At 37.6% G+C, this 23,581-nt stretch overlaps 1 long non-coding RNA gene across 2 annotated transcripts in view; it reads left to right on the top strand.

Annotated features, from left to right (window-relative positions):
- Positions 1-23,581, top strand: part of LOC102289190 — a 93,808-nt gene that overhangs the window by 29,418 nt on the left and 40,809 nt on the right. Inside the window, exon 2 of one of the 2 annotated variants that reach the window (XR_006053348.1) lies at positions 14,519-14,623. This is a non-coding gene — a long non-coding RNA (uncharacterized LOC102289190). Of the gene's footprint in view, positions 1-14,518; positions 18,629-23,581 lie in introns of those variants that run through there. The other variant, XR_006053349.1, reaches the window with a different exon arrangement.

Below are 23,581 nucleotides of genomic sequence, written 5' to 3'. Positions count from 1 at the left end.
AGTGTTGAGCTTTTGTTACCTAGTGGCTACACAAGCCAGTTACTTTAAGTGGACACAACGGAGACCACGGATTTGGTGTGTGGTAGTAACAGGTAAATGAACATTTTTTTTAAATTATTTGAATATATATGAGTGCTTGTGTATAAATACACAAACAATACACATATGCTTTCAATTGTGTAATTTAAGTGATCTAGGTAGCTCTGTTTTGGAAGTTCAGTTAAACGCTAGAAATGTGTTTGGAATTTGTACGTGCTTTTTGGAGTTTGTATGTGCTTTGTCTCTAGGGGCCACCACATATATTTATATATAAACATATATAAATAAAACCACTTTTTTTTACATTAGTAATTCCTTTTGTGCATAATTTTATGTTATTGTTAATAATAAATTAATTAAAGCAACAAAACAACCTGAAGAGCCGGTTCGGAGCCAAAAGAGCCGGAAATCCTATCACTACTCTAGAGTGCGACCAATTTGGTCGCAAATGCTACCAAATTTCTCAATGGTGCAACTAGAAAAAATCCTAGGTGCAACCAGCCACTCAAGTAAAAAAGAAAAAGTCTCTGCAACTCTGAAAGCCTCTGTGTGGCCAACAGCAGAAAACATTATGCCCATATAGTGGCCTAAACCAATCATGAAGGTGCTGCTTAGAGTAGCTGGACGCGCTGCTGAAGTGCTGCAGCACCGACTCCGTGCTGCTGCTGTTCAATCGATTTGTTTGTCATACGTGTCTCTGCACAGATGCGCAGAAAGGGGAAATGATGTAGGGACATTCCACCAATGTGCCAATGTTCCACCAAAAAAATCCTAGGTCGCACTATAGTCAGGAGCCTTACGTACCGTGCTTCAACATAATATTATCGCATTGTGTGTATATAAGCACCCCAGAATGGCACCTGTTAAGAGACATGCTTATGGAGTGGATTTCAAACTCTATCAGTGATGCAGTCGAACATGGGAATAGAGCAGCTGCGAGATAATTCAACACTAATGAATCAATGGTACGGAAGTGGAGGAAGCAAGAAGAATGAGTTTAGTAAAGTTTGACTTATCTGGCTGTTTGGTTTCGCTTAATGCGCCTTATAATCCGGAGCGCCTTATGGTCTTTGTGTTGACAAGATTGTTAGTTAATCATTTACAAAATCAATATTGTCTATATGGAAAACAATAAAAAAAAAGAAGATGTAAAGCTGCGGTGTTAAGCGATGCTTACTTTGGGTGCACCTAACTTTTGTGCTGGTGCAGCTAAGAAAAAAACATTAGGCACACCAGTGCAACCGTGGCAAAAAGTTAGTTTAGAGCCCTGGGGTGGCCCAACCAATTATTAGGTTTATGGGGGCAATCACTTTTTCACAAAGGCCCATGTAGGTTTAGATTTTTCCCCCCTTAATAATAACCACCTTCCTTTAGAAACTCCATTTTGTGTTAACTTTACTTCTATTTACTACCTATTTTTTGATTGTCTTTAACATTTAAGTGTGAAAAACATAAAAAAAAAATAGGCAAACACTTTTTCACACAACTGTAGTTTGTTCCTCTCATTGCTAAAAGTAGTTATGTGAACTTTTCTCTTTATTAAAAAATGGGTATGATAGTACATCCCTTTTAATCTAAGCTGTGTTAGTCATAAAGGAATATAGACATTAAATTAGCATTAATTACTAAAACTTTGACTGGCCAAATGAATTACAGGTTATATCTTGTAAATCGATGCACTCTTTCCAATGGAATGATGATTTAGTAGTACAGCAAGCCTGGGGTGTTTAGTAAAAATATGCTTGGGAAATTAACAATGTTATCCTGGAATGAGTCTTTCAAAATAAATTGCCTTGGCAAAACAAGAGTGTTGCCTCTCTGGATATGGCATTTTTGCCAGTACTTGAAAAGCCTTGGCAGAAATCTAGTGAGTGCTTGTGTTTGGAAGTAAACAATAGTTAATTAATACACGATGGTCTGAACAGTTGGTAGGAAATGAGTTAACGGTGGGATTCCATCAACTGTCTTTAGCTTCCTGTGGGAAGTGAAAGAATGAAGCACATAATAATTTAAACTCTTATTACTGCTACAGGTCAAAAATGAAAATACACTATAGTGGAAAATCAAATTTGAAATATTCTTTAATGTTTGTCATTAGATATTGACAAAACACTGAAGCTGACAATATTTGGAGAAACATTTTAGCATCCTGTTATTATATATGGCCACACAACAGAAAAGCAGCTTCGGTTTGCATTGATTCTCCAAGTTTGAGCACTGTATTAGAAAAAAAAAAACCCACACACACACTTTCAAGAGACGGTCTCTATGTGGTGGGAGTGGAAACAGCTGTCAAACATGTCTCCCATGTTCAACTGGGTCGAGATCTAATGATTGCAAAGCCAGACATAATTTGTCATAAAACTATTCACTGGGGATATTGTCAGCCTGAAATAGAGCACTCCAATCAGGATGGTATTGTTTCATCAAAGGATAATCACTCAGAAGAACTTTATATTGATTGGCAGTGACCTTTCTGTCTAGGGTTCAAGTGGACCTTAAAAAGTTGCACCATGCTACACTCGAAAATCAAACAATAAATCAGCTTGCTTGGTTTAAGCACCAGCTTATGGAAACAAACACCATGTTGGAAATAATTGATAAATAATCTTTTTTCTTGTTCTGCAACAAATAAAAGGGTTTCAGCTATAAGTCATCATCATCATTGGGTGCAACACACATGGGATTAACATGTTAATCACATCACATTTTTAGTAACACAGTAATGTAACACATAGCTGTATTTAATTCACTAATCTCATTACGGGTACACTTAGGTTGTTACTTGCATTACAGAGGTTCTTCAGTTTTCCACAAGATGGGCAGATAGAAAGAAAAAAATAATAATCAATAAACAACTTTTTCTGCCTGTTCATCTGCACTACAATCAGGTGATTTCAGGTGGTGTGCAGGGAGGGGGAAAAGCAGAACTGGAGATATAAACATTACTTCTATTTTTACTGCACAAAACAGGAACACAATAGTAAAGCGCTAGTCCATCCAGAACAAAAAAACAGAAAACTACCTCGGGTTAGATGGAAAAACACAGACTTGGAAGAATGGATTTGTACAAAATGAAATGTCTGCCACTGGTTATTGATAGTTATACCCTTGTGTATACCCAAAATAAAAACTTTTAGACTCTAGCCTATGGTTTATATTGTTAACATGTAATAATGTGACAGTGCTTTTAAAGCCATGCTAGAGAGTAACACAAAAGTAATATATCTCCAGGGAGCAATTATTTAACGTAATGCATTACTTTAAAAAAAGTCACAAGTAATGTGTAATACATTGTTTTTTCAGTAATTACTCCAACATCATTATCATAAATGTGAAAATTACATTGATGCAATGAGTTATTTTTTTAATATGTTACCTGTCAAGACAAACCAGCTTTTTCTTTTACAAGTAAGCATGGACAGGACCGATAGTTTTATTATAGCTATATCCCCTTTTAAACTGCCTGTTTATGAAATTTATATTTGTGTCTAACAGACAAATTTCATTTTCCACATTTATCCCAGCAATTTGTGAAGGAATTATACCTTCATCATAAAATTGCAGTTTTGAAGTTGACCTGTTTACACCATGGTGGGCAGATTGATCCAAATATTGATTGTATCGACACCAAGTGGACATTGGTATTGGATCGATACTAGCCTGGTGAGATCGATTCTTTACTTTAAGTTCCACTCTTGTTTGCAATGCTCAGCGCAGAGCAGGCACACTTTGCTTCCCCCCTCTTGTGTTTAGATGTTGTACCGTCAAGTGACATGACTTAAGCTGGGCATACACTGTGCGATTTTTTTCAGTCGCATTATTCAGCTTCTGCTCAAACTGCACGATTGACTCGCAGGGGTTAGAAGTTCGCAGATCACGATACATTGTCTCACACTATACGGCCCGATGCTCTGATGCGACCTGAGTGCTCACACTGTGCGTCCATAACATGAAGTTTATAACGGAAAATCTGTCGCTCGCTCCCCCTTTCTCTCCCTCTCTGTCTTTCACTCACACCGCCACCATCAACTTTGCTAAATTGCTAAAGAAAAGCATTGATCAGGCAGCTGTGATTGAGCAGCAATGTCCATCCAATTATTTTCACAGTTGTTGTGGTCATGATAATTTTGTGAGGCCACATGGAAAAGACTCAAACTTTGCAAGGCTTGCCAAAGTTCTACAAGTTGTGCCTCCATTGCTTGTGTCCAGATCACATGCTGCACTGCCATGCTGCTCTGTCTTTTCACTTTAGTTTCTGTGTTTGCGCGTGCGCAGTGTGAAAGGCTTCAGTGACACCCTCACGACGGCCGACAGGATTTCAAACAGGTTTGATTTTCTTATGGCCAAGCGATTGATGATCGGGAGCTGGTCGTGAGGTGTTAATCGCTTCTCGTTACCCCATGTATACTACACAATGCACGACACACAATGAAGGTGAAACTTGGGCCGATCCCCAAAACGGTCGCACGACTGAAAAATGTCTCAAAATGAGCCAAAAATCGCACAGTGGGTATGCCCAGCATTAGACGCTTGTTAAGTTGTTTACATATTATTTATATTTTCACCAGTTGTTGTTTTTGTTGTTGAGAATTTTAATTGTAATTTTTGTTTTATAGTTACTCCACAGTACTTGTTTGTTTTAATGTGTTTAATTTGTTTTGGTTTGCGTGTTTTCGTTTTCTAAAAAAAAATTGATAATAAAGGATTTTCTATTTAATTACAAACTTTGTCCTAATTATGTCCTGGGTTTTAACTATTTAATAATAAAAGGAAACTTAAAATTAATTAAGGAAAATTAATTGAAATTTAGCAATTCAATGATGTATCCACCTTATTTATTGAAAAATATTGGTATCAATATCGGCGATACTGGCCTGTATTTGCTTGGTATCGGCTCGATACCAAAATATGCAGTATTGCACACCACTAATTTCTAGCGGTAGTTTGACAATGTGTTTCAAGAACAACTGAAACCATTTTATGTGCTGATGCAAGGATCGTGTTCTCCACTAGAGACGGTTTTAACTGGAGAACAAAAAGAAATGAACATTTCAAAGAATATATATTTTTAAAAGAAAAAAACAAAACAATTGCAAATAATCTGTGTGAGGTAGCTCTGGAGTAGGTCCTCTTGGGGAAGCAGATGTAAATGCTTGAACTTCCAGTAACTGACGCTCACGGTTCTCCTGCTGCACCTGCTGTTGAAGTTGGGGAAACTGATAGACTGATCCCGGATTTGCTTCCATCTATCTTCCTGGAGCTTGTGCTCCTCCTCCAGTTTAACATCACGTTCAGCCTGTTGTTGCATCAGAGATTGCAAAGGTCTGGTCAGTATAGCTGAGTGCACTTGACATTAATTTTGGTTGGTTCAAGTTCAATTATTTGTTTTTGTTTCTAATGTCTCTGTAAAGCACTTTGAATCACCTTGTTGTTGAATTGTGCTATACAAATAAATTTGCCTTGCCTATGTTTATTTGTACCAACTTAACTTTGGAGTTTTTTTGATTTTTGTAAATATTTTTGGTCACAATGATTATGAAATAAATCCCCTGCTACACTGGACAGTAACTGTCTCCTGCCCTTCTTCAGCCACTTGGGGCAAGTTATCTCACAATCTGCAATTGTAAAATTCTGGTCAGAACATAATCAAGTAGTTTTTATCGTGTTTTTGCAAATTACAGATGTGTTTATATGCAGTGTCCAAAAACTATTCTGTAATAACCCAAGGGGAGAAAAGGCACATAAGCATATAAACAGATGCACAGTGCAGGCCTTGTGTGTATGTCTGTTTTTGTGTCTCTACAGCAGTCAGTGACTGGATTCACTGACAGATGAGCTGAATAACTGTTAGGAAGGCGTGTAGGAAACTAATTAGCCCAGACACAGTCATTATTTCACTTTCTGCTCTACACCATTAGCTTCATGGTAGAAAATCAGTTGAAGACAAAGTTGTTTTTTGCTTTTGCATTTTGTTATTAGGCTTCTTCATTGCACTTCATTGCAATCTTTCATGTTGCTGCTATTATAAAATAATGCAACTATGAAACTAATGCTTCAGTGGATTAAGAAACAATTAACAGATTGATTTGCCATTTAGTTTGAGATACTACATTTTTTTCCTGTTTATCATAATGGTTAGATGATTTGAGAAAGACAACAATATATGACTATTTGCATGAAATCACATGATTGAAGCTACAGTGAATAGCTGTTGACTTTATGGTTAAAGCAGTGAAACCTTCATTTTTCCGCAATGTGGCCCAAGGCTAGAAGGCAAGCACATCCAATATCCAAATCCCTCTGAACATAGAGTTTTACTTAAATGTGCATCCACTTTTCTTTAGAGTTGGCACGCACAAGTTATGGGCCGGTACTTTGCAGCAACAATGTCCAAGAGAAATCAAATGTCATTTCCCTTGTATAAGAAGTGATTGAGGGTACTCATCACAGAACTATATCAAGAGGAATTATCACTGTTGCTCCAAACCTTGTGTTTTTATAGGAGGTGTGGATAACATTCAGCAAACCTTTGATTTAAACTCATGGCAGCCTTATGGTACAGTGTCTCTACATTCTGCCTTACAGCAAGAAGGTTACAGGTTTGAAACTTGGGATCTTTCCATGTGGAGTTTGCATGTTGGTGTGCCTGCTGTGGTTTTCTTTCACAGCCCAAAAAGTGAGAGAGGAACGGACTAATGATTCTAAATTGGCTGTTGGTGTAGATGTGGCACTGGCAACCCTGTCCAGGATGTACTCCACCTCTGGCCCTATGTTAGCTGGCAAAGGACACCTTTCAGTATAAACTCTTGTACTAAAATGTTGAAACTCTTAACCTTCCTACCCCATTAAATCCAGTTTTTGGTGTGATTATTTCATAGTTATATAATCTTCTTTTTGTGTATAGAAAAGTATACTACTAAATAAGCTTGGCCTCAAAGGGATGCTCAGGGATCTACTTCTGCAGCCTGTGTTTTAAGCTGCAGCCTGTATTTTAAGCTGCAGCCTGTGTTTTAAGCTGCGACAGCTGTCATCTGAAGGACGGCTACCAATGGCCTGAAGCACAGAGATTCTCTGGTTACGTGAAGAGATGTTATTGATATTATGTATTGAGAGACAGTGCCAGAGCTTAAAAATGATCTTTGTGGCAGGTTTCATGTCATCAAAAGTAAAACTGTTTTAATTCGGATTCTTAATATTCAATTTTCTGAGTATTATGAATATATATCTCTAAATGTCTTCAGATGGAACTGTGGCTAAAGCATTCACATTCAGATGTCTCTCTTAAAATTAGTGTCATAAACTATAATATGTTCATTTAGTTTATCTCTGAATGACAGTACTTTCTGAGAAAAACTGCAGTTCTGTGTGGTTGCCTGTTGCGCACCAGTGATAATTACTCAGATGTATGCACAATTCTTCTTCCAGTATTTCTCTACCTTGTACATTTATCTTGTGGCCCTTACCAAAATTTTATATATACGTAGTTTTAATTGGATTTTTGACACTGGCTGATTCATAGTTCTACCACAGATATTGAATAAGTCAGTGCATGCTCTTTAACTTCTCCTTAATAAAGAGTCTTGGACTTGTAAAATTGTGAATATGATAGTCCATATTTCAACTGCAACCCCTTCACTGATAAATGGCACATATATTTTTAAACTGTTTCTCATCATTTTCAAAATCCTTTCAGGAAATTACTTTACTTACTCACCTTAGCTCAGGAGAATGAACAGGTCATCTGCTAATCGGAAGGTTGGTGGTTCGATATATATGGCTGCTCCAGTCTGCATGCCAAATATCCTTGGGCAATATACTAACCCCAGGTTGCTCTCCAATGTATCCATCAAATTATGAATCTGTGTGAATGTTAGCCAGAAAGCACTGAAAAAGAAAACGCATGTGAAAAGTGCTTGTGTAAATGAGTGTGAATGCCTGTATGAGGCGAGTTATATAATATGCTTTGAGTGCTCAGATAGAGTAGAACTGCTATATAAAAGAACCAGGTGATTTGAAATGACAGATCTTTTGAACATGTAATCTCCACTATTCCTTTCTTTGTCTGAAATGCAGACAATTAATTTCTTTTTAACACAAAGATTGCACGGTATTTTTAATTTGCGTAGTAAACAACAGCTGTTTTAATATACTGCAGGAATGCACAGGAATCAGTCAGAATGTGTGTGTATCAGAATTGAGGCAGGTTTGCCCTGGTCTTTAAATTCATTCACAAACTCTTGAAATGAAATAAAAAAAAACAGTTAAATAAAGCTTCCTGATTTGTTTCTGCAGATTGAATAATTTGAGAAGGACGACTTCTAAAAGTAGTAATCAAAACACGAATACAAAATTGTGCTTTGACTGCTTAGCTGTATTTAATGAATAGAATGGGACTTCCAGTGCCACTTATTTTGTGTTATTTTTCCACTATAGATTTTGGATTATACCTAAATTTAATTTGACTCTATTATAACTGAGATAGAAATATAATCAACATTATTGGCTCTGAGTCTAGTGTGTGAAATTTGCCAATTACATTAACAATTTTAACCTTGTCTGAGAACAAAATATGTCCCTGTCATAGTCTAAATATGTGAATGGAATCAAATATTTGTCTACATCAGCATAGAAAGGCGCATGGGCAAACAGAGGACAACATCTGTCTACTGTATTATGGGCTCTTTGATTTGTGCTCAGTCCAGATGGGCTGTCACGCTTCATGGTTTCACACAGCAAACACTACAGTAACAAATGACTCAGGCTGTGATCCAATGACAGGGAGTTTCAGTAGGACAAACGAAAGGCCAGATGAATGGACATCTGTGCCTACAGCATCAGTACAGCAGTAGATTTTCCCTCCCATCCTGTGAAGCCTGGTTATGACAAACTTTAAATGTCAGAACATGAATTATGAACACTAAGTGATGACAAAGTACCAGAAATATACCATTTTTGCAATAACAATAAACAATAACTATTTGTGGCTTACAATTATTTCATGGCTGTAAGCACCGATCCTCATAGCTATTGTTAACATAAAGTTCATTAATTAACAACAAAAGCCCGACAGCATTTGTTGCGATTGTATAAAATTTTAGTTGAAGTCTAAGGTGAGTTTTCTGAAAGCGCTTTCATGCAGCCCGACATGGTCACTGCATCTGTGAATGTTGTCTCTCCCTTTGAAAGTGAAGAAAATCTCAAAACATAAGCCAAGCAATGTGCTTTATGCTTTGCCAGAAAGAGACTGGTTCATAAAAACTAATGATTTCTCTTCTTCATCACTGTCAGATGTCTGGCCCAATCATTCAGACTTGGAGTGTCTGACCAACAAAGCAGGTGTGGTGCGAATAAAACTCCAAAGAATTTGAGATGATTGAACTGTTGTTGGTTCATTCAGGTTAGAATGGATTTGATATGTTTTTTCTCCTTGTTCACATATGTCAGTTTTAATAGTTGCTTTTTGTAAGCACTGTGCATTTCCAATACTTATACTTATTTCCAGTACTAATTTTGCAGAACTTGTACTTACGATACTGTACTATACTACGTGCTTTTAAAAGTATTTTACAGAGGCAACAGCGGGAAATCTTACATTTATCTATAGCACTGAGTAGCAGTGGTTGGGATAGCGGGTGGACATACAGTACAACGTGCAGGACACTGACTGCAAAATCATGTTGAGACACTTTTGTTAAAGTTAGGAAAAGGTTATGACTCGAGTTAAATGTTAATTCAAGGTAATGTGAGCTTTTTCTGTTTCAAATTAACACCAAAAGTATTGTCATTTTACATTTATTTTGTTTTTAAAGTTTGGGTAATTGAAAGAAAATGAATGTGCTTGTCCAGGCAAGGATTGTAGTTGCAGGTTTATTATCAAAGCTCTTGAGGCATGCCTGACATGTTACTAAAACACTTGTTTTTGGAGTCTTTACAGTTTTACTTTTCATGCATAATGTATATGATCTCAAAAATTTGTTCTATTTTAAGATTAGTATATATCCTAGCTTTCCATTTGAGCATTTTTAGTGATATGGCTCACACACTAGAATGTGGTTTGTGGTTTCTTGGCCTTCACTACAATAATAGCTGTCTCCTGCATTGTGTTCTTCTGCCAGTTGTTATGGAGTGGGTTGTTGCTGTGGCCTCCCAGCACTGTGTTTAGCTGTGTTCAGCCCACCAGTGGCACTGCAAACCCAGCTTGACAATAGCAGGAGGCCAGGGGGGAGCATCTCAGAAAGGAGACGCTCCAACTCCTCCAACTGGGACTAATGTTCATCTTCAGGCAAGAGAGAGCATCTGATATGCTTGTATATTATTCTAGCTACACGAGCTATAATGATGTAAGATGGGGAAGCAATTTCATCAATGTCATATTTTGAACAAGATTAAATTTTACAAAAAAACTGGAGGGCAGCTGAGAATTTGCCACCCGAGGAAGGGGGAGCATGCTATTTAAAATTAATTACAGGCAGTCTTTCTCATATGTTCGTTAAATTAAATATTTATTTACTGACATAATCAGTATTGTCTTGTATATGTATTTGAAAATGCTGTGTGCATGGCAACACTTTTTACTGTGATATCAGTATGGATAATCCTCTGAATCCCATTCTAGGACTTTATTTCATTTATGAGATCTGCTGATACATTTTCAGGCTTGGATGGAAACATGAGAATCTAATTGGTGTCTTTTCTCTTGTTGAAAATTGATCAGTGCCACTGCACATATGGGCCATAGTCATGTTTCAAACTGCCTGTTTTGGCTTTGCTTGAGCAGAGATCTTCATTTCCTTTTTCCACTTCTTTTTCTTGCTTCTAATGCATGTCTCTTGTTTGATGCATTTTTGCTTCCTGCCTCTGGAATATTCATCACTTTTTATTTTTGTTTTCTCCCTTTTCTTTTCTTTTTTGCCTGACCTGACTGAAAAGCTTCGACATTTAGATCCAAGGCGTTAAAAGTCTAGTGTGACGTTTCCACAGTCTATAGTGATTTGGGGTGCTATGTCTGGTGTTAATAGCATTTAGTTGTCTGTGGTTGTCAACTGTGTTCAAAGTCAATTCTGCTGTCTTCCCTGAGATTTTAGAGCAATTATGCATGTGTCAGGCTGATAAGCTTTGGAAAGATGCAATTTCCTTTTCTACAGCGCCCTTACTAGTAACAAATAGTTTGCTGACGATGATGCTACTCGGTGATTTTAATATACATGTCTGTTGCCCAGCGAAGCCCCTGGCTAAGGCATTCATGGACCTGGTGAACTCTTTTATTCTTGTTCAATCTGTTAAATGTGCCACTCAAGAACGTGGTCACACATTGGATTTGGTGTTATCATATGGGTTATCTGTCTGTAACTTACATGTGGAGGATGCTGTATTCTCCGACCATATGCCCATTTTGTTTGACGTTGTTCCTCTTAGTCCTGTTGTTAAACGGGCTGCACCTACGCGATGCTATCGTGCCTTCGGCTCAGATACTGCTGAGCATTTTTCAACACTATTTGAACAACTTGTGTCCAGTCCCTCTGAGTTGTCCTCCGTAGATGGATTACTATCTCATCTGGACTCTGTTTGTAAATCTGCCCTTGATGTTGTTGCACCTCTAAGGCAGTGTAAACCCAAGGCCAGTCCTTGGCTAGCTGATTTTACTTGAGCCATTAAAAGAGAATGTAGGAGATGTGAAAGACGATGGAAAAAGGACAGGCTGTACGTTTCTCTGGAAGCTCTTAAGATGAGCTGGAAAGCTTATCAGAGGGCAGTAAAGACTGCCAAAAACTCCTATTTTTCACAACTTATTGCTGTTAATTCACATAACCCTCGTGTTTTGTATAATACCATTAATTCTGTACTGAATGCAGAGGATCATGTTCTTTTGCAATCTTCTGAGGTTATGTGTAATAAGTTTCTTAATTTCTTTATGGATAAGGTTGCCAGTTTGAGACCCTCCACTTTATCTTCTGTTGGCCTGGCTGTGCATGTTCCCTGTTTAAATTTGCTTATTGCTTTCCAACCAATTGTTCTACCTGAACTAGAGAAGCTTGTGTTAACTGCTAACCCGTGTGGTTCTCCGAATGATGTCGCTCATCCCGGTTTTCACACACAGGGCTGAACCAGCAGGCATGGAGGCCTCTGGCAAACACAAAGCCGAACCAGCAGGCACGTGGGCCTCTGGAAAACACAGAGCAGAACCAGTAGGCGGGCGGGCCTCTGGCAGGGACAAAACAGAATCAGCAGGCGCGCGGGCCTCTGGCAGGGACAACACAAACGCTGGGTCAAAATGACCCAGGATCATGACAGTGTGGGCATTTCTGGCTTGGCACTCCTGTGGATAAAATCATATCTCTCAAACAGTAGCTTCTGTGTTAAGTTGGGCTCGTCATCGTCCTCTGTGGCCCCTCTGCCATTGGGTGTACCACAGGGATCTATTCTTGGGCCACTGGGTGTGATCTTTCGTAAACACAAAGTTTCATTTCATCTATATGCTGATGATTGCCAGCTTTATTTTCCTTTCAGTCATTCTGATAGCTCCCCAATTGGACTCCTGCTTGATTGCCTTAGTGATGTTAAGTCATGGATGGCTCAAAACTTTTTAAATTTTAATTAATGTAAAACGGAAGCAATTCTGTTTGGCCCGAATCGTTCCTCTGATATCCCTGATGTTGACCTTGCTGCCCTGACCCCTCACCTGAAGAGCTCGATTACCAATCTTGGGTTAAAGATCGACTCTGCTCTTACCTTTGATGGCCACGTGAATGGGGTGGTGAAATCGTCATTCTATCAACTCAGGTGTCTGTCGAAGGTTAAATCTTTTCTTTCAAGGCGTGACTTGGAGACTGTTATCCATGCTTTTATAACCTCACGCTTGGATTGACCTCCCTGCACTGGCTTCCAATTGAATTTAGGATTCATTTTAAAGTTCTTTTATTGGTTTTTAAATCTTTAAATGGTCTGGCACCGGCATATTTGTTTGATTTGCTGAAGCCCTATGTCCCCACTCGTTCGCTCCGGTCAGCTGAGCAGCCGTTGCTCTCAGTCCCCAAATCATGGCTGAAACTGAGAGGAGACAGAGCGTTCTCTATCGTGGCTCCTAAGCTTTGGAGTAATCTTCCTCTTCACATTAGGCAATCGACATCAGTGCTGGTTTTTAAATCCAGATTGAAAACGCATTTTCATTCACTGGCTTTTGACTCAGTCGTTAACTGACTTGTATTTATTTATTTATTTATTTTATTGTTTTCGCTATGTTTATTAGTGTTTATTATTTTATCGGATTTATTATTCTTATGGTATCTATTATGTTTCAGCACTTTGGTCAGCCTTGTGTGTTTTAAAGTGCTATATAAAATAAACTATGATGATGATGTTGATGATGTAATACTGTGGTTGACTGTGATGAAAACACGGTAAGGACTTATCTGACTGATAGGAAAATTTAAAATGGTGAAGTGCACTTTTGATAATGTTCTCACAACAGCACCATAGAACATAGTGGCTCAACCAACAGTAACTGGTGATAAATGGTGAGTGGAGCACCTGCCCAAAAGCACTATGAGAGCTATAGATGAACTCTTAGGCCCAGTACCACTTAATGGACTTGCTTCAGTTCGGACTGAGATATCATTTGCGGGTTGGATAACTTACTGGGTCAAAGGACTCTAATGATGGTTTTCTAGTGCCTGTATTTGTTTCAAATTATCTGAATGTGGCAGATGATCTTATCATTGGTTTTAATGTAGTAGGGGAAGTGATCAATGCAAAACATAAAGAGAAGCAGGATATTATTGCTAAAGTAACGCTTTTTAGTGTTGACTCTTGTACTGCAAAAACCTTTATCCAGACAATGCACACTCACCATTCTAGTGATGATGAGTGAGAACAGATAATGGCAAGTACAGGACCCGATTGTCTGCCTGATCCCTGGCTGAAACATATCCACTTTGAAAAAGAGTTTTATTTTAAAAACTAATTTTCTGCATCTGCTGTCATGCTTGCTAATTAAATCCAAAAAGCAAATTTTCACTTCTCTCATGATAATCAAACTCATGCTTAATTTCTTCTTCTGTAGTGCCAATATTTACACTTTTGTCTGTTGTTCAAAGGCATACATAAAAAATTATGTGCTTGCAAACAAGACTAAAGATTCAGTGCTGAAGTTCAACCTGGCTTAGTGCAGACCTGAGAAGAGGGAAGAAATGACAAGGATACTCTCAAGGGACTACTACAGCCTGCGAGGCAATGGGTACATGACAGGTGGAGAAAGCTGAAGGTATTGGCAGGGCATTCTCTTGCAGTGTTCTGGCTGGCTGGGCCACAGATATTTTAAACCTTGTTTTTTGCGACCACAGGTAAAGCCGGGGGTTGAATTTCTGACTTCCCGTTTCACTATAAAACATTTTTTTCCGTGTGAGCCAGCCTTTTATTTATACCATGTACGTGCACCAGGATGTGTGATTTTTTGTGTCTCTCTCCCACTCATCCATAGGTGGTGGCAACATAAGATACCAATACTGCACGAGCCACAGCGAGAAAACTATGACACAATGTTTTGAGGAAGGAATTACACTCAGGATAAGAATACACAGTTTTGGTGAGTAAGTTATGTCCAAAAGAAAACACTGGGGCACCTGAAGCCTGCACTGATGAAATTATAATAAATAATACTATAGTTCCTTCCGTTTTTGGCCCACTAGAAATTAGAATGCTGGCTTCTCATGCACAAATTTTAACAAAATGCTATAAAACACGAAATACAATTTTCTTCAAATTGCAATCATGACACTGGGGATCCAAAAGGAGGACTTTCGGGCCAGTTTTTTTGGTCCCAAAACATAGAAATAGAATTGAATGGTGTATGAGTCAGTGAACTGAGTTCTCTCTTGGTATTCGGTTTTTAATACCATACATGCCTGTTTGTCTCCCTTATCCATGTAACCAGTGTTGATTGTAGTGGTCTCTCTGCAAACACTGGCCAATCTCAGAACAAAGAGAATAACATTGATCTTCTCATCTAATTCCCTGTAAATCTTGCTTATTTCGCCAAAATGTCAGAGTATTCCTTTAAGGGTTTACTTTTCTTTTTTTGTCTTGGTCTCATTATCTAGAACAGAATCAAATTTTCTGTGTATTGATTGAATAGAAAGCAGGTGGGGGAAATAAATCAGTCCTCTATTATGCAGCTGATTTCGTCTGTTGAGTCATCAATGCAAAAATAACCCTGAGAAGAGAGAGAGAGAGAGAGAGAGAGAGAGAGACCATTACTGTCCATCTACTTTTTTCAGACCAAACAGTGAAAGTGTGAAAGTGTTATTATTGCTGACTTCATCATCCCAGACATTTTTTCATTTTATTTCCTCTGATTGTTTCCAACCGAATTCCTGACTGCCCCACCACCTCAAACCCAAAGTGAGCTCTTGATTTTATCTGGTCCTCAGTCCAGTGAATGCCAGTGTCAGCTGGATTAGGAGCCTAATTGGTATGGAGTAAGGAATCCTTTGCACAGCCAAGAGGTAGACCGAGAGTAGAGATGTAATTCACAAAACCCATAGCTAAACCAGGTGGAGCAGTGAAGGGGAGAAATCCTTCCTTTCTCTTCTCAGGCTTATATCTTCCACACACAGATGCACATCACTAGTTTGCACATGCAAGAAGTGATACAGGAAATGACACCTAGGATATAAAACTCACATTTGACTAGGCGTACCCTCCCACAGGCAAGCCCTCATGTGCATAAAATAGGAATTGCATTTTAAAAATGTCAGCACAAGTGCATATCAAAGCAGAGAGGACAGAACATTTTACGGCTTGAACCATGCATTAGGTTAAAATCCATTTTCCAAGCTAATTGTTTCCATAAGTAAGAGAAAATGTTTCAGTTAATATATTGTTAAACGAAAACACAGGGAATATTAAGTTCAAAGTTCATCTGGTGTTTTTCATTTTAAGCAGTTTAATCACTTGTTAATTCACCTATTAATTTCATACAAGTTGTTGTTAAGCAGTAAAAATAAGGTCAAACCAATATTTGATGTGACCAGGGAGGTCAGGGAGGGGCAGCCATCTGCTGCAATTGGTTGGGGGTGAGGAGAGGGAGACAGGACACATTGTGGAAGAGAGCCAGATTAATAATAACTAATAACTAATTTTTAAATGCAAAGTAGTGTATATACACATAGAGTGAAAAGACGTGAGAGAAGAAACACCCAGTGCGTTATGGGAACTCCCTAGCAGCCTAGGCCTATTATGGCATAACTAAGGAAGAATTCAGGGTCACCTGATCAAGCCCTATCTAGCCCTAACTATGGTTTATCAAACAGGAATCTAATTGAGAAGGTAAAGAGGGTGTCTTTGTCCCAAATTTAAACTGGGAGCGCACTCCATAGAAGAATGGACTGAAAGCTGAAGCTCTGCCTCTCATTCTCCTTTTAAATGCTCAAGTAACTACAACTAAGTCATCAGTCTGAGAGTAAAGTGCTCTTTTGGGGTCATATGGTACTATGAGTTCTTAAAGATAAGGTAGGCCCTGATTATTTAAGACCTTGTGTGTGAGGAGAAGGATTTCATATTCAATTCTGGAAGGAAGCCAGTGAAGAGAAGCCAGTATGGGATAAATATACTCTCTTTCTATCCCTGTCAGTACTCTCACGGCAGCATTTTGGCTCATCAGCTGACTGTTGTAATCAGGGCTCTGGGGAGCCATTCCATATGTTGCACCAATCAGCAAACAGGCAAATATACTCTAAGTGACTAGCTTTTGATGATGGTAGATTATTTACTTGCTCCAGATATATATCCTTAATCCATTTATTAACAGACATGAAACAAAAGTTAAAAGGAGACTCCTTTGCATTTGCATTTTTTATTTATGTAGACATATAACTTCAATTTTGCGTTAACTAACATTTACAAAAACACAGGGTATAAGCAAAATATTAACAAGAACTTTTTAGCCCAATACACCACTTGTTTTTCTACATGAAAACAGCTGTTCCTGTGAATTTTATCTCCCTCTGTGCAAGTCAACACCTGATTCTTTTATATGTGTGACTCTAACTCCTGAAACAATAAACTTGTTCAGCCAGCGGCACTCAACAAACTATAAGTCCCATCAGTCTCATTGCTTGAATGTAAACAAATGTAGAGTGTATGTGAGGAAAATGGCCTTACTAATGCATAACAGTTTGCATGTAAACAGACTGGCAGGTGTAATACGAGGCAACACTTCAGTATAAGGCTTTCCTCAACACTGAGGAAGGCCTGGTGCTTAAGAGCGTCTGTGTTTTTCTTACTTGTCATATGAAACAGTGTATGTGCTGAAGTTCTCTTTCACAAGTGTGTAATTACATTTCAGTCACTATAGGCCTCAGTCAGAATGTTAAATATTAAAGTTTATGACAGTATATTTAGAAATCGACTGAACAAGTACTCCTCTGTAAGTTTTCCATCTCAAACAACCTGAATTATATTCATGATTACACTTTTTCAAAAGTAGTGGTTTGGGTTGAAATACAAGACTTATTACCAGCTGTGAATCTGTGCATGACATTGTTTTGTCTGTGTGTATTGTGGCAAAATGTGCTGATCCTAGAAACACTTATCATATCCAGAACTAACATGAAGGTATATTAATTCCACATGACAGTATATTTTGGGCAGTATCTTTTGATAAACTTAGGTATGTAGTTGAATTCAAATGAAGGTAAATTTGGAAATGCATATTATCCGACCCATGGAATAAGCATGTAACTAGAGACCCTTTTGCAATGCAGTTGTACAGGTTCAGTGCCTCTAAAGGTGTTTACGCTATAACTCACGAGTAATTTGTACTTATGAGCTGGACTGCACTGCGTTTTACACAACTTAGATGTTTATTGTCACAGAGACCACTTGACAAGAAGCAGATAAATTCAAGTGAGACTAATCAGGGATAACAAGACAAGGCAGTAAAACTAAGGTTGAAGAACAAGAGACAAAAGACTGGCACAAAAACCCCCACAGTAAAGAACTAAATAAAGAGAAAAATACACAATACAATTTAACATAGAAGAAGGGAAGAGGGGACTTGGAAAAATAACTAGTGCTGTCAGCGTTAATGCCTTAATACAGCCTCATCACGATTAACATGATTAAAAAACGCACTCAACCTGTCTGGAGCGCAGAATGGACAAACGTCGGACAAACTGCCCAAAATGCGTTGACAGAGACATTCCAGGGATTTTGAGTCAGTCTGCGCTCCAGATGAGTTAATTGTTAATCGCGTTAGTCACGATGACAGCGTTAACACGCTTAAGATGCATTAATGCGTTAACACCGAGTAACCCCTCACACGCACTAATCTGCGTTAACTCTTTAACGGGGATTTGCCAATTTTGATGCGTTAATGCATTAACATTGACAGCACTAAAAATAACACACAACATACAATTCAATTCAATTTTATTTATATAGCGCCAAATCACAACAACAGTTGACTCAAGGCACTTTATATTGTACAGTATTATACAAATGAAAGAAACTGAAAGTAAGAACTAAAAGCTAAAGCTACCAAGAATGAATATTAAAGGAACTAAATAGAACATGCAATAACACAACACCAGTCAAAAAAACTCTTGGTCAAAGATGGTTTGTGATATGCATGTATGTACTAGTCTGCATTTCAATACAATTGCCAGAGAAAACATTTCTTCCATTCACACATAGAGAGCTTAGAGTACACTTGGAACTTGAGAAAAAAGTAAGATTCACCTGCTATAAAATAATAGTTTTTTTCACTCTATAAAAAGACACTAATTTCCTTCACTGACTTTAATGTTCTGCACTTGGCATGATTATAGTAGCCCATAGAGAGAGCAGACAATATTTCTTTGCTTTAACAACTGAATTTCCCATTTTAATATGGAATTATAGTGGTAAATGTCACATTTAGCACTAAACTGTTCTTCTCGGTTGTTGTGTCCTTGGGCAAGTCACTTCACCCGTTGCCTACTGGTGGTGGTCAGAGGGCCCAGTGGCGCCAGTGTCTGGCAGCCTCGCCTCTGTCAGTGCGCCCCAGGGCAGCTGTGACTACAATGTAGTTTGCCATCACCAGTGTGTGAATGTGTGTGTGAATGGGTGAATGACTGATTGTAGTGTAAAGCACTTTGGGGTCCTTAGGGAATAAGTAAAACGCTATACAAATACAGGCCATTTACAGGCCATTCTTTGAATGTCTATGACAGAATTGATTTAAATTCATAGGCAGATGACAGCCTTGTGTGACATCAGTAAGTACGAATTATGACCAGCTGTATGGATTAAATTTAGCTGAAAGTCTTGTTGTGCTGATTGTTTTACTTATTTTGCCACAAATCAATCAGGAATTGAGGCAGGTAAACTGAATCTGAGAAATTTTCTGTTTGCTGTAAGTTTGTAATTACTGAAAAAGACGAGCCCTACATCACAGATGACTTGCTTTTATTTGGATTACAAAAAAAATGAAAAAAGTAATGTAATCCATGATTGGTGACAAGTTAATTAAAGAGAACACAACAAAAGCAAATGCTTTCACAACCAGGCAAAAGAGATTATTGATTAGTTTAAAAAATCATTGATAGCGTACTTATGCTAACACATTCCACTTCACCAATCCCAAACTGGATGAATACCTATGGAAGATTTAGAGATGATACAATAAAGCGCCTTTCAGACATGCAGACATTTCTATGAATCATTTCTATTAATAAGCACCCATTTCTATGAAAAATTAGTTTATGTATGCAATTAAAATTAGTGTTTTGGAGAATTTTCCAAACACGAGTAAAATGAGAAAATTACCTTTTGGTGGGGACACCATGCTTAAGTGTTTGCCCTAACCATTTTCTAAGAATGATCAGAGCAGCTTTGTAATGAAAAAATTAGGTTATATGGCAAATAGGTTGTTTTCTGCTTTTAAAATCATGTCTGAAATGTTACATTGTTTTTCTTTCAAGCACCAATGCTGGACCACAAAAATGACATGGGCCTAAAACACAAAATTCACAATTTGGGTGGCTTTAGTTGCCTGCGGAACACTGTCCACAGACCTCTCCAAAAACTCTAACACTCATTTCACGTATTTGGATTTTGCTTCATTTACCTTCCTCTACAGTTTCACAGCTGTAACATGTAAAACATTTTCCGGATATTTTTCTTTCTTAATAAAATTAGATGGTTACCATGATGGGGACAGATTATGTGACAGGCCAGATTAACTACACTCGTCGGTAATGACTATAATCCAAGTTCTGAAGATTATTGTATCCTGCTGTTTTAATAAGCCTTTCTTTAGAGTTTGTTATAGCAAATTGCTTATTTCATTTCAGACTAGCTAGCTATCAGAGTCACACTTAATAAGATGCAATTTAATAATTGCCTGATGGGATTAATATGGTTTTCTAAAGTGTGTATGGAAGCATTCCAATAACTTCTTATATGAGGTTTCCTCTAATTATTAAAATAAATCAAAATAGTGCCATGCTAAGATAGCTCATACTATGCATTACATGTAATGATGCACAGCCAGATCTTGCATATTCTGTTCAGTTCAGTTTAATTTATATAGCACCAAATTGTAACAACAGGTTCTCAATGTAACAGACTGATGAAATGTTACATAAGCCCATTTCTTGTCTAAAGGCACTGTCTGTGGTCATCAAAACACCAAACAGCTCAATAGTTACTTGATGGTAAAAACCCGTCATAGCTCATATAACATAACAAAAAATAGATCATTTAGTACATGCAATAAATTAAATTAAAACATTTTAAAATTAAATAAAATTTAAAAAGTAAAATAAAATGAATGAAAATATAACAAACAATTTCATTGCATTTGAATTAATCATTTATATATTGAATTAATTATTTCTTATTTTAATTAATTAATGACATATTTAATTACTTTTTAACTGATATATTTATTTAATTCATTTTGGCACTCATGGCCCTCCATTTGAGTGAATGAACATAACTTCTTGAGAAAAAAGTCATCACTCCAGTATTAATTAGCACAATCACTGTCCTATCTTTTGAAAACACTGCAACAGTCTTAAGATAAGATGTCCTATGTGCTTTATTTAAACATTGCCTGAAATCATACTGACAAGTTTTTTGATACTGATAAACTTCTATTACGATTGCCCTAATCTAATCTAGGTGAATGAACTACACAAAATGAAATTAAGGTGTTTTTTTTTCCTATTCATGGCAACGATTAGTCCTGTACACCCAAGAGGCCATCAGAAATAGTTGAAATGACAAAGGTTTTGACCAACAGAAAGATAAACCTTATTTTGAAAGAATTGGATGAAAACGTTTAAGGCTTTATGAGGCGTCATCTGGCCATCACTAGTAGCCCCATTGCTCGGCATGTTTTCATATCTTGCATGCTGTCTGATTATGTTTTGTTCTGTGTCAGCGTCAGCGTCAATGTCAATTTTATTTCTATAGCACATTTAAAAGCAAGGAAGTCGGCCAACGTGCTTCACAAGTAAGTGTCTTGTGTTAAAGTGCTAAATGTTATCAAAGTGGATTAGTGGATACACTAATGCAGTGGTTCCCAAACTTTTTTTTTGCTGTGCCCCCCTTTGTTTTACAAGAATCATGTTAACGTTTGTGAACTAAAAATTAAGAATGTGGGATACTGTTTGTCAGTGATTTGAAGAGCCCAGCGCATGATCCCGACGAAGGGAAAACCAATTCTGCAGGGGCGACCTACCTTGGCACTTGTGCAGGTGAAGTCAAAGGGAAGACATGCTTCACCAGATTTTCTAGTCTTTGGCTTAGAATGAAGTTGGTTTGGAAACATATTCAACGATGCTTCATATCCTGCTTTGCGTTTGTGTGGGCGCCCAAAAAATCTGTCCATTATGCTAGCAGTGTCCAAGTTTGTTTTTTTTTCCTTTTCATACTGCGCCCCCCTGCAATAGCTCTGCGCCCCCCCTTAGGGGGCGGGCCCCACACTTTGGGAAGCTCTGCACTAATGGAATAAATTTGTCACACTAAGCTAAATAAATAGTATGGGCAGTTGCAGCTTGAATTTTCATGTACTAAATACATTTAAATGTAAGTAAAAAATATCCCTTGTAAATCAAGTGGTTTTATTCACTGTGTTGTTTTTTTTGTTGCTTAAGTACTTAACAATAGTTAACTAGTTAATGTGAAACTGATCACAGACTGCTGTATCGAAAATATGTAACTCTCCATTAAGAGCCACTTGTACTGGGTGTTAGTGTAGGAAACAGGTCAAAGACCTTGAACTCTATGTTGGCATAATTACAAGTTTCATTGTGGCCACAACAGACCCATTTCAGCCTTAAGCCCCTTGTTCATCTGATTGGGGTTGATTACGAGTTTGCTGTAATCATGAGCGTTATGAAGTCGTGGCTCTTATTTGAACTGATTTCTTTTTCTGAACCCACAGATGTGTGTTGACATGGATTATGTAATGTAAGATAGTAAGTTTAGTTTGTTCTTTTTAAATGGTCAGGCATATATCTGGTCCTGGCTTACACATTAGCACAAACAAACAACAATGAAACAACTTAAACATCACAGTAAAATCACATCTCTTAATGTTAAAAAAAAAGTAATTACAAATTAGTTATGAAACATTTACAAAACTTTGAGTTCACATATCAGACAATCTGAGACCTGAGCATTACATTAGCATGCTAATATTGCTAAGGTATTGATGATTAGCAAGTTGAATGTTTATAGTGTAGTTTGTCTTGTTAGCAAGCTACTATTTGCTAAGTATTGCTCAACACTTAATAAATTTCTAACTGATGAAATGATTTGTTTGTTTAAACAAAATTAAGTTCAAACAAATGTAATGGAGTTGAAATTGACCTGCCTTTCCAGTCAATAGATATGTTGACAGATGTAGATAAATGGAAAGTTCACAGTAAGGCAACTAGTAGTAGAAAAGAAAGGGTCCAAACAACATGGTCAGGATTTATTAAAAGGACACCGTGAATGTCTGTATATAATCTCCTAGTAACCAAGTCAGGAGGACTCCAAAACCATCACAATATATTTTGGGAACATAAAAGCCAATGGTTAAGGTTGTTCAAATAGACCAAATTGGTGGAACAACAGACCATACAGTCCCTATTCATTCCACAGTGACACCAACAGAATTGGTAAGAATTGCTATGCCTCAATTTTGGATTCTTACTCTTTGTGTCTCAACCTGGTTTTAGTGTGGCACCAGATAAGTTTCCTTTCCACAACCTGAAGTTTCTTGTTGGCAGTAACAATCAGATGTCATCTAAATAATTTCATATATACTCAAACAGTTATTGTGGTGTGAATTTGGTGAGAAACTGTAGCAAACATAAAGCAATCTGTGCAGTATACTGTGCATTACAACCAATCTGGAGCTTGAACAGTGGCTGTGAGTCTCTAGGTCTTAAAATGCCGTACAGATTATCAGCATTGCAGACGCTCTTTAGATTGCCACAGCGCACACCTGGATTTTTGAAAATAGAACAAAGCCATATCATAGCTTGTATTAATTTTCACCCTGTTA

Source organism: Haplochromis burtoni, unplaced genomic scaffold (genome assembly GCF_018398535.1).
Source record: "Haplochromis burtoni strain Fernald_Lab_line unplaced genomic scaffold, NCSU_Asbu1 Contig_857, whole genome shotgun sequence".
Taxonomy (NCBI): Eukaryota; Metazoa; Chordata; class Actinopteri; order Cichliformes; family Cichlidae; genus Haplochromis; species Haplochromis burtoni.
The sequence above is the reverse complement of the archived record's forward strand: the minus strand, read 5'-3'. Positions and strand labels throughout refer to the sequence as shown.